The 12180-nt window shown below is 42.2% G+C and overlaps 1 protein-coding gene across 6 annotated transcripts in view; it reads right to left on the bottom strand.

The window, feature by feature from the left end:
* Window positions 1-12180, bottom strand: part of LOC109038667 (fatty acyl-CoA hydrolase precursor, medium chain) — a 135131-nt gene that overhangs the window by 110360 nt on the left and 12591 nt on the right. The window contains exon 1 of one of the 6 annotated variants that reach the window (XM_072301878.1): window positions 3950-7310. The exons of 1 other annotated variant lie outside the window; for it this stretch is intronic. The gene's annotated coding sequence lies outside the window, so the exon portion shown is untranslated. Of the gene's footprint in view, window positions 1-2126; window positions 2138-3949; window positions 7311-12180 lie in introns of those variants that run through there. 4 more of the 6 variants (XM_072301876.1, XM_072301875.1, XM_072301877.1 and 1 more) reach the window with 4 other exon arrangements.

The following is a 12180-nucleotide window of genomic DNA, read 5'->3' as shown; positions in this document are numbered from 1 at the left end:
TTCTTAACTACTTGTGTTACCAGTTTTTATTCATATTCTTACTGTCATAAAAGGACGGACAGTTTCTCCGTCTGTTTTGTCTGATACAAAATGGCGGTGGTGGATGGCGTCGAGTTTCGACCCCCTCCCCTCCTTCCCAAGAGACAAGGGAATGAGGGGGTTAGCTGTATGAAAATCAAATAATTAGGACTAAGGATTGTATAAATATGAGAATAGTCTGATGGTTTGAGTTTTAAAAAAAGGCTAGAAAATATCGAAGTTGATGCAATGAACTACACTCTTTTAGAGTGCGAGGGTGCAGATTATTTATTCTTAGATTCCATTTATTATGTGTCTTTTATTCTGCTTTTTTATACTGTTTTTTTTCTCTGTCTTTTATTCTGTTTTTTTTTTTCATCGTTTCAGAAGTCCTGCTCGGAGGGAGTTTCTATGCCGTCCTGGAAGGCACATCCCTGACGAGAAGACGCACTCAGAGTCCACGCATCCTCAAATGCATTCTTTGCTCTTGCATTCCTTGTCAGTTCTGTATTTTATTTGCGTTTTTATTTTTGTTTTTAATTTTTATCATTTAATTATTTATTTATTTATTTATTTATCTATTTGCTACTATTATTATCCTAAACCTTCACTTCACTTTCTCTCAATTTTCTTACCAATTTTTGTTTATTTTTTTACCCGTTTAAAGTGGTTTTTCATTGTAATACTGGCCGATACACGTTAAGTTTAAATTTTTATAGACCCGTAAGGTCTGAAATGATTTGTGATTTACTTTTCTTTACTTACAGATAAGAGAGAAAGAAAAAAAGAAGAAAAACAAGGATGAGGAGAGCTAGCGATGAAACTTTTTTCGCGAATGCTTTATTCAGAATTTTAAGAGGGGGACCGCTGAACCCCAAAAAATTTCTATGGGCAACATATAAGCAGTGGAAGACGGTACGTGTCACGTGTTGTGCCCTCCTGTGCGCCCCTCCGTCAGATCCGGCTCCCAAGGAAGTAGAACGAGGATACATTTCAGAGGAGGGAGAAATTTTCAATTTTGAGGAGGCGTCGTTGAAACGGGGCCGTACATCTGATGTTTGGTCCTATTTTGGTCGCTTCTCGACTACTCGCGCATGAGATTGGCGGCCTCACTACCCAGCACATTCTTGCTTGATTTGTTTTGAGTAGCGGCACGAGGCGAACTTTCCCGGGGTCGAATGATCGGGCCCGATATTGTAGTGGAATCGGATAAAGACCTGCGAGGTCTTTACCGATCCACTTGGAGGAAGCTGTTTTGGGGACTTGGCAAATCGTGAGAAATCGCGGACTCCCATGTCAGTGGCAGGGTCAGGCGTGTTGGGTGCGAGTTTTCGCTAGAAAACGAATTTTCTCTATACAAAATTTTTGCAGTTCCATGGTTCATTCCGGACATTAAACAATTTGCGAGTTTTTCCGTCAATGAGTACATTTTATTAGACAAACTGGTACACCGAGGAATTAGACTTTAGGTTGAGTATTTTTTTTTTTTTTAATTCTTATTTATGTAATATCATCACTTCATCTTCTTTTTTTCGCTAGAAGAAGACGGGAGAGCAGTGAATCGAGAGCCAAAAGTATCAGGACAGCAGGAGGACAGTGACGGTCAACGGCTGGACTTAGAAAAATTCTGAATAACGAGCGCAAGATAGAACCTGTAAAAAATCTCTAAGTCCCACCAGAAAAGTGGACTTAGAAACATTTTGGAGAGATTTGGACTTAGATGAACTTGGGAAAATTCCCTATATATTGTGGGTAAAGTCAGTGGAGAATACCAAAATAACCTGAAACTACACCTGGCCACCAGAGGATTTTAAGGGAAAAGGTCAAAAAGGATCGAGTACGTGGTCTAGCGTCGAGGAGAAGGGATACGGACCAAAGAAGAGTGTCAGTTGAGTGGTTTTAACAACTCATCGGGCACTGAGAGACTTAAACGCTGCGAAAAAGTAGGAAAAAAGGACGAAAATCGCCGATACCTCGGAAACTAGAAAAGACAGGAAAAAAAGGAGATCGGAAATTCATACCTGCGGTATAAACCTTCTTTAAGGAGACCTAAAAGAAGGACCAAACCCAAAGGCGCAGAAAAGATATCCCCCCCCATCCTATCCCACCTCCAGAAGAGCTGATGGATGTATTGCTAGAAAACAAAGAAAATTGGCTCGAGTTTGAGCGGTTCGTGTTGTAGTGGTACGGCTGAAACCTTGGGGTTTTACCGTTCCACTAAGAGGAAATATACTTGTTCGTGCGTTATCACGGAGTTTTCACGAGCAAGGTGGGTCAAGCGTTTCAGACGGCGAGGTCATTTTGAGACGCGTTTGTTTTGAGCCGCGTCCGAAAGTTCCGGGACGAACCGCGGTCGCGGAAAAGCGGAGCTTTCGCGCGCTGCTTAAAGGAAGCATGGAAGCTTTGGCTCGGGGTCAGTCTTGAGTCTTCACGCGAAAGTTGGCCCGGTCAGCCCCTGTCAGAGCAGCGAGAGCGTTCCCGCGCAAATCGGGTTTTCATTGGTATAGTGTTGTTTGTAAAAATAGAGGTTTCCACACCGAAAGTGGTCTAGTTGTCTTAGTTCCTTAGTTTTAGTATCCCCCCGCACTTCATAGTGTAGGCGCCGGGTTTTGAGCAAGTCATCAAAAAAGTCGATTCCGGTACCCCCCATCTGTTTTTTTTTTTATTGTTTTTCTCAAAAGTGTTTTGTTTTATTAAGTGTGTTAAATCAAGCTGTTCGGTGTTAAGTCAAGCGGGTCTTTGCAAACAGGAAGGTGAGTCATAACATCATTACATTACTAGTTATATTGGTACTAAAAGGCATACTAGTCCTTTTCTTCACATGATCCCATGTATGTAAAATTCAAGTCATCCGAAGGCCGGGTGTTTTATGTACATCACACAAAATTAATAGAAACCCTAAGAGTAGCTTTCCCTAAAAAATTTCCGAAAGGGGAACCCGTTTCTGAGCAACTAGTAGCGCATTACGCAAAGCAGCTAACCCAGGAGAAAGTCAACTCCTTAGAGTTATTTGAAGTTAAACCTACCGAGTGGATACCCTGTAAAAAAACTGGCAAAATAAGTAACGTTTATCAAGGAAATACACCCGCGGTACAATCAGAACTAGAAAAAAGAGGTTTCCAATGGTGCTTTTCGTTCGCTTTTCCGCTGCTATAAAACAGCTGATCAATCGACGTGCCGGGGTTTAACGTTTATTCAAAGAGGCCCGCAGCCCTACGCGTGAGTAGCAGGAGTTTGAAGTTGAAGTTTTAGAGTTTGAAGTTGAAGTTTTAGAAGTTTGAAGTAGAAGTTTTAAAAGTGTTTTGTTGTATACCTATGAATAATATATTTATACCCTACCACCAGAGTTCCCCCCCCCCCCTTACATGTGTAACCATCCGCAGAACTGATCACCCCCAGTGAAGACAACCCTTTATGTTAACGAATGCCTCTTGTGGGTCAGAAACCTTCGGGTCTCTGGCGCGGGTTCGTATCATCGGGCGATTAGAGATAACATCTTAGCCAAGTGTATCTAGTGTCTATCGTGTATCATATCGATTATATTGATTAGTTCTACCATTTGAGGCCTGCATTGGATCATTTCATTCCCTCTTTTAAATTATTCAGATTTAAATAGCATCTAAATATGTCTGTAATTGTTTCACGTGTATATTCATAACAAAGTAAGTAAGTAAAAAAAAAGGCACAAAATGTGAATTGGAGTGGCTGGACTCAAGGAACCCGATTCGAGGACCCTCTAAAAGTTTCTCAATTAATTATTCTTGCAAATTAGCTTGATCTTTTGAAGGTGGTTCGAAGGATTTTTAATATTTGCTCTTTGATTATTTAATGGGTGGTTGTTGCGTCATAAAAATTCTCCCCTTTACTGCTTTAATGATTTCCCTGTCGTTTGCAGCAGACCTTGGAAAATTGAGATTTTTTGCGTACAAACCTCGCGAAAAGCCACAGTAAAGGGAATGTGCAGTCTTGGTGATAATCACTTATACCACTCAGATTAAATTGAAAAATTAAGCATTTGAAAAAAAAAAATACAGTGAAATTCTTCGATTTAATTCATTTGAGATTTTTTTCTTACGCACGGAACGCGGAACAAAGCACTAACACTGCGGGTAAAAATTCTCAAAACTCGGTTTCAGGGGTAGTAGAGGGTAAAGTCGAGAATCGCGAAACAATTAACCGTATCAGGACGGAGAGCCGGATACGACGATGTTGAAGAGGGAAGAGAGACGGTGAAACTGAACCGTTTCGAGATAGTCAATAATTTGGTACTAGTCCGTTCCGGCACATAGTTCCTAAAATGACATTTAAAATGCTGTTTATAGCATTCTTTCATGCACGAAGAGCGAGACGCCTCAAGACAGGGTGCCAAATTGTCTCGTTTGTATCAAAACACGCCACCTAGTTAGTCATTGGTTAACCCGTCATCCGATTATCGCCTTTACTCGTTTTAACCCCTTCCCGTCCATATTCCGATGACGTGCAGTGTAAACTCCTCTCAGGAATGTCATGCCGGTGATTTTCTCGAGACCGTGGTTATTTATTAATAGTCTCAAAATTAAATTTATTCACAGATTCACTGATGTTTTCAAGCCGAGTGCATGCCACATCAACGGAGAACCTAGAGGAACACGCATCTCGGGTAGCCACGTTGCGAATTTCTTCTTTTATTTTAGTTTTAGTGGGCTATTTTCACGGAGCCTATCAGAAAGAAACCAGCCCATATTTCGAAAAAATTGAGTTGAGGATGTTTTCGAGTTCCTCTGGTCGTATATATTCTGCTGCCAAAATCTCAAAGTCGAAAATATAAATTAGTTTGTGAAAAGAGGAGTCAAAGTTTATTTTCCACATTCACGAAGAAAAAAACTTCGTGCGTGGGACCCGAAGTTGAGGTCATATGGGTCTCTGAAGTTTTCGGATCACGTATCTGAAAACTTGAGGCCCAGCTGCCGAAGTTCGGGTCAGGCATCTGAAGTACTTCGATATATACCGAAGGGTTCGGGTCACACATCTGAAGAACTCCGGTACATACCGAAGTGCCTCGATGTCTGACCCGAACTTCGGCAGCTCGACCTCAAGTTTTCGGATGCGTGATCAGAAAGTGTACAAAGTGCCAAATTAAATTACCCAATCGAAGATAAATCACTAATCCCTTGTAGTAAAACATTGCAAATAATTAATACGAATAACCAGAAAATAGTTAACAATATAATGGTAGTGCAGTGCAGTACCAATAAGGAAGAATCGGACTCCGATATTGAAGTCCTTAGTTAGATGTATTGTTCTTCTAATTTATTTCGTTACTTCATTCTATGTTATTCACCTTTCAGGGTTCACCTGTGGTAAGGTCTGTATAGTTATTTATAATTAAATTCATAAACTATTAATTAAAAAAAAATATTCCTTAATTGCCTTCAACGTTCTATAAATGAAATATGTATTTTTTGTGATTATTAAACCTATAATTTTTTTGCAACAGCTCTCTATTTTTGTGATTGAAGGAAGTTTTTTTTCACATGGGGAAACTCCCACTTAAATCCCTTGCTCCAATCATTTTTAGTAGGAGCTAGCAAACATTGCAAAGTCTAAGACTTCTCTTATGCACATCTATCTTGGCATTATTATATTTGTGATGAGATAATCAATATTGACGTTGTTACTACGATATTTCAGATTATTGCAATTTAAAATGATTATATTATTTTGTCTGCAACATTTAGTGTCTTCAGCGGGAGATGTTGAGTGTATATACATGATTAAAGAAAAGAATATAATAATATTCTGCAGAAATGTTAAAATGCCCGAATTTTTAGAATAAAACTTGTTTTTTTTTTCCAATAGGAAAATAGGTAAAGATATTTTCAAGGCGATTGCCTTCGTGGTCCTTTTCTTTTAAAACCAAATATGGTTAACGACTTTAGATACTTGATCGAATTAGCAACTGGTAAAGTCAGTATAAGCGAAAATATCGTAGAGTCAGAAGGAAAGGAGTATGTATCTCTGCAACAACTATCTGCTTTATGTTAAACAAAGGTTTCTTACCATAGACATTTTTTTTTCTCCATTCAAGTCTCCTCTGGTTAATCATTTTAAGTAGGAGTTGAGTGATTGCAAGTTTTTTGCTGATCCCCTATGGTTCATATGTCTAAAAGAATGATTCAGCGACGAAACAATCGCGTATTTTGGTCATTTAGCAAATGAGGCATAAGGTTAAGTGTTTTTATACGTAAAGTTTACTTGAAAAAAAAAGAAAAGAAAAGAAAAATGAAGAATCTTAAATTGTGTTTGCATATAATCGCCGTTGTTCCTGTGTTCTATTAATTTTATTTTTCTACGTTTTTTATTTTCCCCTTTTGTGTCTGTTATATGTTTTGATTGTGTATTATTCTCATGTATATTTTTTTGTTTATAGATATTCGATGTTATGCGAGGTGAAACAGTGGCACAGGACCGAAGAATTGCATGCTCATTTTCGGGTCATCTCCAGTTTTGCACCTTTTGGGCTTGAATTGGGGGCACGATTCTCCATGGCAAGTTGGCGTAAACAAGAACATCCTAGCGGAGCACCAGTGCTTCTACCGGCGATTACTTGCTGTGCATGCAGTGGATGTGCACCGGTTGTAATGGTACCCCCGTCATCCCTGTCCGGCCATGACTTCCGCAATCAGAAGACACGGTTCCACGTGCTGTGTTCAGTTCCACCGTCCTGGCTTCGGTTCACACTTACCTCGGCGATGTCCATGCTGATTCCAGAACTTCTGCCAGCAATGCCAGCCTCGGTGCTCCTGAATCGTTGCCGCTGAGTAGCAGTCTACGGAAGAGACCGACCGGTTGTCCGGTACATCGCCTTTGGACCGTCTATCCCACTGCTATAGCCGCTACGCAGTACTTTCGCCGAAGGTTCTTATGATGTCACCAACACGAGACCTGCCCAACTTTGCGATGTTTGCCAGCCGACGCCTTGCACTCCAGTCGCCAGCCATCACAACCTATGAGCCGCAAGACCGCGATTTTTCCAGTCCTGATGCACCAGTTGCCGATCCTCGACCATAACTCCAATACTTTTAGTGTAATATTTTTTTAAATATGAAAAAAACATATTTTTTTGAAGAAATAATAATATTAATAATAAAAAAGGGGAAGAAAACTTTGCGGAAAAGATGCAAGAAAGTCGGGACGACTTTTATTTGAGAGAAATGGGCGGAAAAGCGGGGTCTTTGCACCGATAGCGTTTGATCTGCGTATATGTCGGATCTGTGGATAAAAGTGTGATCTGTGAAAAAAAGTGTAGTTTCGAATCACCCTGAGTTCTCTCCCCTAGCTCTCCCATTTGAGTTGCCCCCCTCCCCCCCCCCCTTGGCAACGAGAGAAACGTCAGAACAGCGGACCCATTACAATATAGTGTTTAGTGTCCACGTCTCCTCATGCTTGTATAGGTATCCATGTATCTGGTTTTTGGTGATCTCCTATATAAGCATGACCCATATCACAACAATACGAGGTCATGAAGAAATTCCGCCAGCTTAGTATACTATGTCATTGCGATCAAGTACAGTACGCAAGTACAGGGTCATGAAGAAAATCTAAGAGCTTAGTGTGTTGAACACTGCTTGTAATGTTTTCCTTGTTTATGTTTATACTTGTCAATGCCATATGCATGAGCTCGACTCTTGCTTGTTTTCTTTTCCAAATAAACTGCACTCGGTTACAGCATCTCATGGAGTTACCGTCTCTTATCCCTCTCCTACTGACATAGTGTACTTTGCGATTGCGATCAAAATCAAGTACGGAGTCATGAAGAAAATCCATGCGCTTAGTGTATTATTCGATTGCTATCAAAATCAAGCGTGGAGTCACGAAGAAAATCCATGAGCGCAGCGTACTATGCGATTGCAATCAAAATCAAGTACGGGGTCATGAAGAAAATCCACGAGCTTAGTTACTATGCGATTGCAATCAAAATCGCCGAGTAAAATAAAGGAATAAAACGGCGAAATTTTACATGTTAAGTCATGTGGAACTTGAGCTAACTAACCCATAAAATTGATGAAACGCAGGTGGTCACTTAAATTAAGATATGAAGCGGGACGAGAAAAAATTTATGGGTATACCCTTATGAGGGGTGGGGTGGCCTTTTTAGCACAACTGATCGTGGAAAATTCGTTCTGGCTTGCCTCGGATATGTTAAGATGAGCTAGCGATAAAGCTCTGTTCGCGCACGCTCTTTTCCGAATTTTAAGTGGGGGGGCCGCTGAATCCTAAAAAGTTTCAGTGGGCAACGTATAAACAGTGGCGAACGGTTCGGGATTCTTACTGTTGTCCGGTTTGGTACCTGTTTTATGAGATCCGATTGTCACCAGACTTAAGTGATTTTTCAGAGTCCCCTGCAATTGTTCATAACTTACTGTGGTCGTCCATTTAAAAATCCAAGGCGAGGCCGTCTTTAACAAGACCCAAGTTAGGCACACTGATGAGAGCATATGGATGAAGTTTGGATATGAGATCAAAATCATCAAGCATAATATTGTCATGGTAAGGCGTGCCATATCGCCTATGGCAGTTATGTCCGCACTTTCCTCGATGCGTCCGATACCTTGGGACGAGGGCCATGCTTTCGGAGCGCAAGCTCGCGCGCCGCATTTCGGCGACCTCAGAGTATCTACCTTGGAGCTTTCGGGTATCGCGATGCATCTTCCGACGTCACCGCTCTTCCGGAAACTACCGAGATATATACTCTGAGGGGCCCGCGGCGCGGGGTCGTATCTTCGAGGCAGCGATCTAGTGATAGCGCTCTTGTATTCTCCGAATATACTGTCCACTCTACCATTTGAGTTACGTGAGTTAGATTATTTTATCCCCCCATTACAATATATGAGCTCATCGGTTACACCAACCTTTTACGTGTTGTATGTCAACAAAAATGGATCGTCCGAGCTACCGAAACCATATTTTTTAGGCGAAAAGGGAAATTTGTGTTAAGTAATTTTAAAAATTTTATTTCTTCTTGTTAATTTTTTTATTATATAACTAGAGGTTTTTTTTAGTGGCACGCGGCGAGCTTTCCGGGGCCGGATGATCGGACCCGATATTGTATTGGAATCGGTTAGAGACCTGCGAGGTCTTTACCGATCCACTTGGAGGAAGTTGGTTTTGGGACATTGCAAGTCTTGAGAAATCGTGGATTCCCACGCCAGTGGCAGGGTCAGGCGTGTTGGATGCGAGTTTTCGAGACGCGATTGTTTAGGTCCACGCGCGGAGCTTGCGGCAAGAGTGACCCCAGCTTCCGGCGATTCGGAAGTCGGAGTTTGGCAAGGAAGCTTCGGGCGTTGGCATAAAAGCTCGCGGAAGCCGCTCGTACGGGGTTAGTCGGTGTGAGGTGTAAAGACCCGAGACAACCCGGTCCAGCCTCTCTGTTAGAGCAGCTAGTCAAAGAATAAAGTGTAAGTTATAAAAAAAGTGACGAGACGGCTGGTCAGTCTTGAAAGGATCAGCCGACGAGAGAGACCACCACAATTTTCATTATTATTCGCAGGGCTCGCTGATTTGAGTAGAAGGGGTTCATCCTGTCATGAAATATGGCAACAACTGATAAGTGTTGAACGACCTTTCTATGTTCAATGTTTACTCTTCAACATTGACGAATGCACCTCGCCTGCGAGCGTTGACCGAGGACAATTACCTGTATATGAGTATCTGTTTTGTGAATAAAGTTTGTTAGTATGAAAAGCCGATTTTACTGGCGTTATTCTGTGTGTGCCGTCCTTTCCCCCCCTTCTCCCGCCCATACATCTTGACAGGTTATGGGCCCAGTCACTACAGCAGTCACTACAGTCATCGTGAGTAAGTAACTCTGCAAATAGCTGGTATCTTTGTCTTTGTTCAAGTTTGCACCGAACCGAAATTATAAGTCACTTATCCAATGGGCTGGATCGACTCGTCTAGTAAAGAATCCAAGGAGAACGTCAACACTCAGACTCAAACCCATACATCTTGACAAATCCAAATCCAAGTCTTCCACTGATTTTCCCTATTCCCATTCGACACTCCTGCTAACTATTCGTTCCCCGGTCGGTGCCAACGGCGACGACTAGTTCGGATAGTTAGAGTGGAGGACGTGTCTGTTATGTTCAGTTGCGATCTCAACGAGGTCGCGGGTGATCAGACCCACCGTCACACATGTAACCGTCCGCCTCGTAGATTTCATTTTTCCATACTGTAACGCAGAAACTTAATACAATTATGTGTCGCATAGGTATCCTTTTGACTATCCTTTTGTGTTCGCTCTGTCATGGTGTGTTGGCGAGTCATAGAGATGTGTCGATGACCGGTCGACTAAGGTGACGCAAGAGTGTGTTTACATTCTTGCTTCATCTTAGGCGGTCGTGCGTCTCACAGCGCTATATATAAAGACAGCAGCATCCATGCTAGAGCGGGTTCTGATAGAGAAGTTGACTGGCTATCACTTCTTCATATCAGACATATTCTGCGAGCATCTCGCGGGATTCCCCCCCCCCCCTTAACCTAGCTGAGCGTCTCGCCAGGTTATTCTCTATGCGAGTATCTCGCATAGCCCTTCCCCCTACCAACGTCGAAGCCTTTATAGCATCTCTCTCTCTATAGAGTATTCTGTTAGCATGTGAGTAGCTCAATACATATATCTATGTACCTATAGATACGAAGTTGTGTCCCTTATCTCCCATATAGAGCATGATCCGCACCCAGTAACATGACAGCTCCCCGAACAACCCTTTCTGATAGGTTATGGGCCTGTTACGTTGTCCTTAAAGTGCCGTGAAAAGTAAAGATGTACAGATAAAAAAAAACCTCAATCCGAGGTGTATACTTGTTTTTATTTGTTTTGTTTTTTCAGGGCCTTGGAGCAGTCGGGGTGACTGCTGTAAAGAGGGGGATGCTGACACGTTTATTGTCAGTAATTTAAAGCGAGATGTGGCTTATCAGCAGAATGGCTGATGGTTGATAGTATACGTTGGTTGCACACCTCGCTTGACGGTGTTCGGACTTCTCGGCGCAGGATTGTTCGACGCACGTTCTATTCTTTTTAGAATACAAGAAGGGACTGTTTACCTTATTTTCCAGAACGGTTTCCTGTCAGAATATTCCGGAGACGAAGACAGAGAAATTTGAAGTTGTGGGTGTGGTTGACAAAAAATTCCAAGAATTTGCTACATACGTGTTTTAAGATAGTCAAGTCTTGGAAGTTCTTACCCCCATTTTGCCAGGTAAGTGTCCAAACAACGAAGACGAAGGAGAGGAATGTGAGGGGTAGGAGTAGGAATGAAACTTCACCAGCTCGGCCCACTAGCTGGACTTGACGGGATAGAAGGCCATGGAAGTGTAAAAAAAGCGTATTTATCCCTTTGCAATAAAGAATTGAGAACTTCGTAAAAATTGCTAAAATTAGCTGCCCATTCTGCCAGATAAGTGTCCAAACAACGAAGACAAAGGAGAGGAATGTGAGGGGTAGGAGTAGGAATGAAACTTCACCAGCTCGGCCCACTAGCTGGACTTGACGGGATAGAAGGCCATGGAAGTGTAAAAAAAGCGTATTTATCCCTTTGCAATAAAGAATTGAGAACTTCGTAAAAATTGCTAAAATTAGCTGCCCATTCTGCCAGATAAGTGTCCAAACAACGAAGACAAAGGAGAGGAATGTGAGGGGTAGGAGTAGGAATGAAACTTCACCAGCTCGGCCCACTAGCTGGACTTAACGGGATAGAAGGCCATGGAAGTGTAAAAAAAGTGTCCCTCGGCAATAAAGAATTGATAACTCCGTAAAAATTGCTAAAATTAGCTGAGTCCTTAGCTAGTAAAGAGCCCTTGTAACTACAAAATAAAGACAAAACACCTTCCACAAAACTACCAAGATAAGTGATCAGTGCGACGAGTTCAGAGGTGCCAGATTTACTGCCTACTGAAATACGTCGAAAAGTCCTGCGCCGAAACCCCCCCCCCCCCCCCCCCGTACCGAAACACCCGCGCCGAAACGGTCGCGCCGAAAAGTCCGCAAACCTCGTTTGACGTCATTAGCATTGAGAGGAGCCAAGTGCTCGTCTTTGTAAAGGAAGCACCGTCGCGTCAGCTCCAGGGGTTCCTCTCATTCGCTCTGACTTACCGGCACCTTAGAGTTCGGCATCCAGCTCCAGT

Source organism: Bemisia tabaci, chromosome 6, assembly GCF_918797505.1.
Source record: "Bemisia tabaci chromosome 6, PGI_BMITA_v3".
Classification (NCBI taxonomy): domain Eukaryota; kingdom Metazoa; phylum Arthropoda; class Insecta; order Hemiptera; family Aleyrodidae; genus Bemisia; species Bemisia tabaci.
This window is presented reverse-complemented; position numbering and strand designations above follow the sequence as displayed.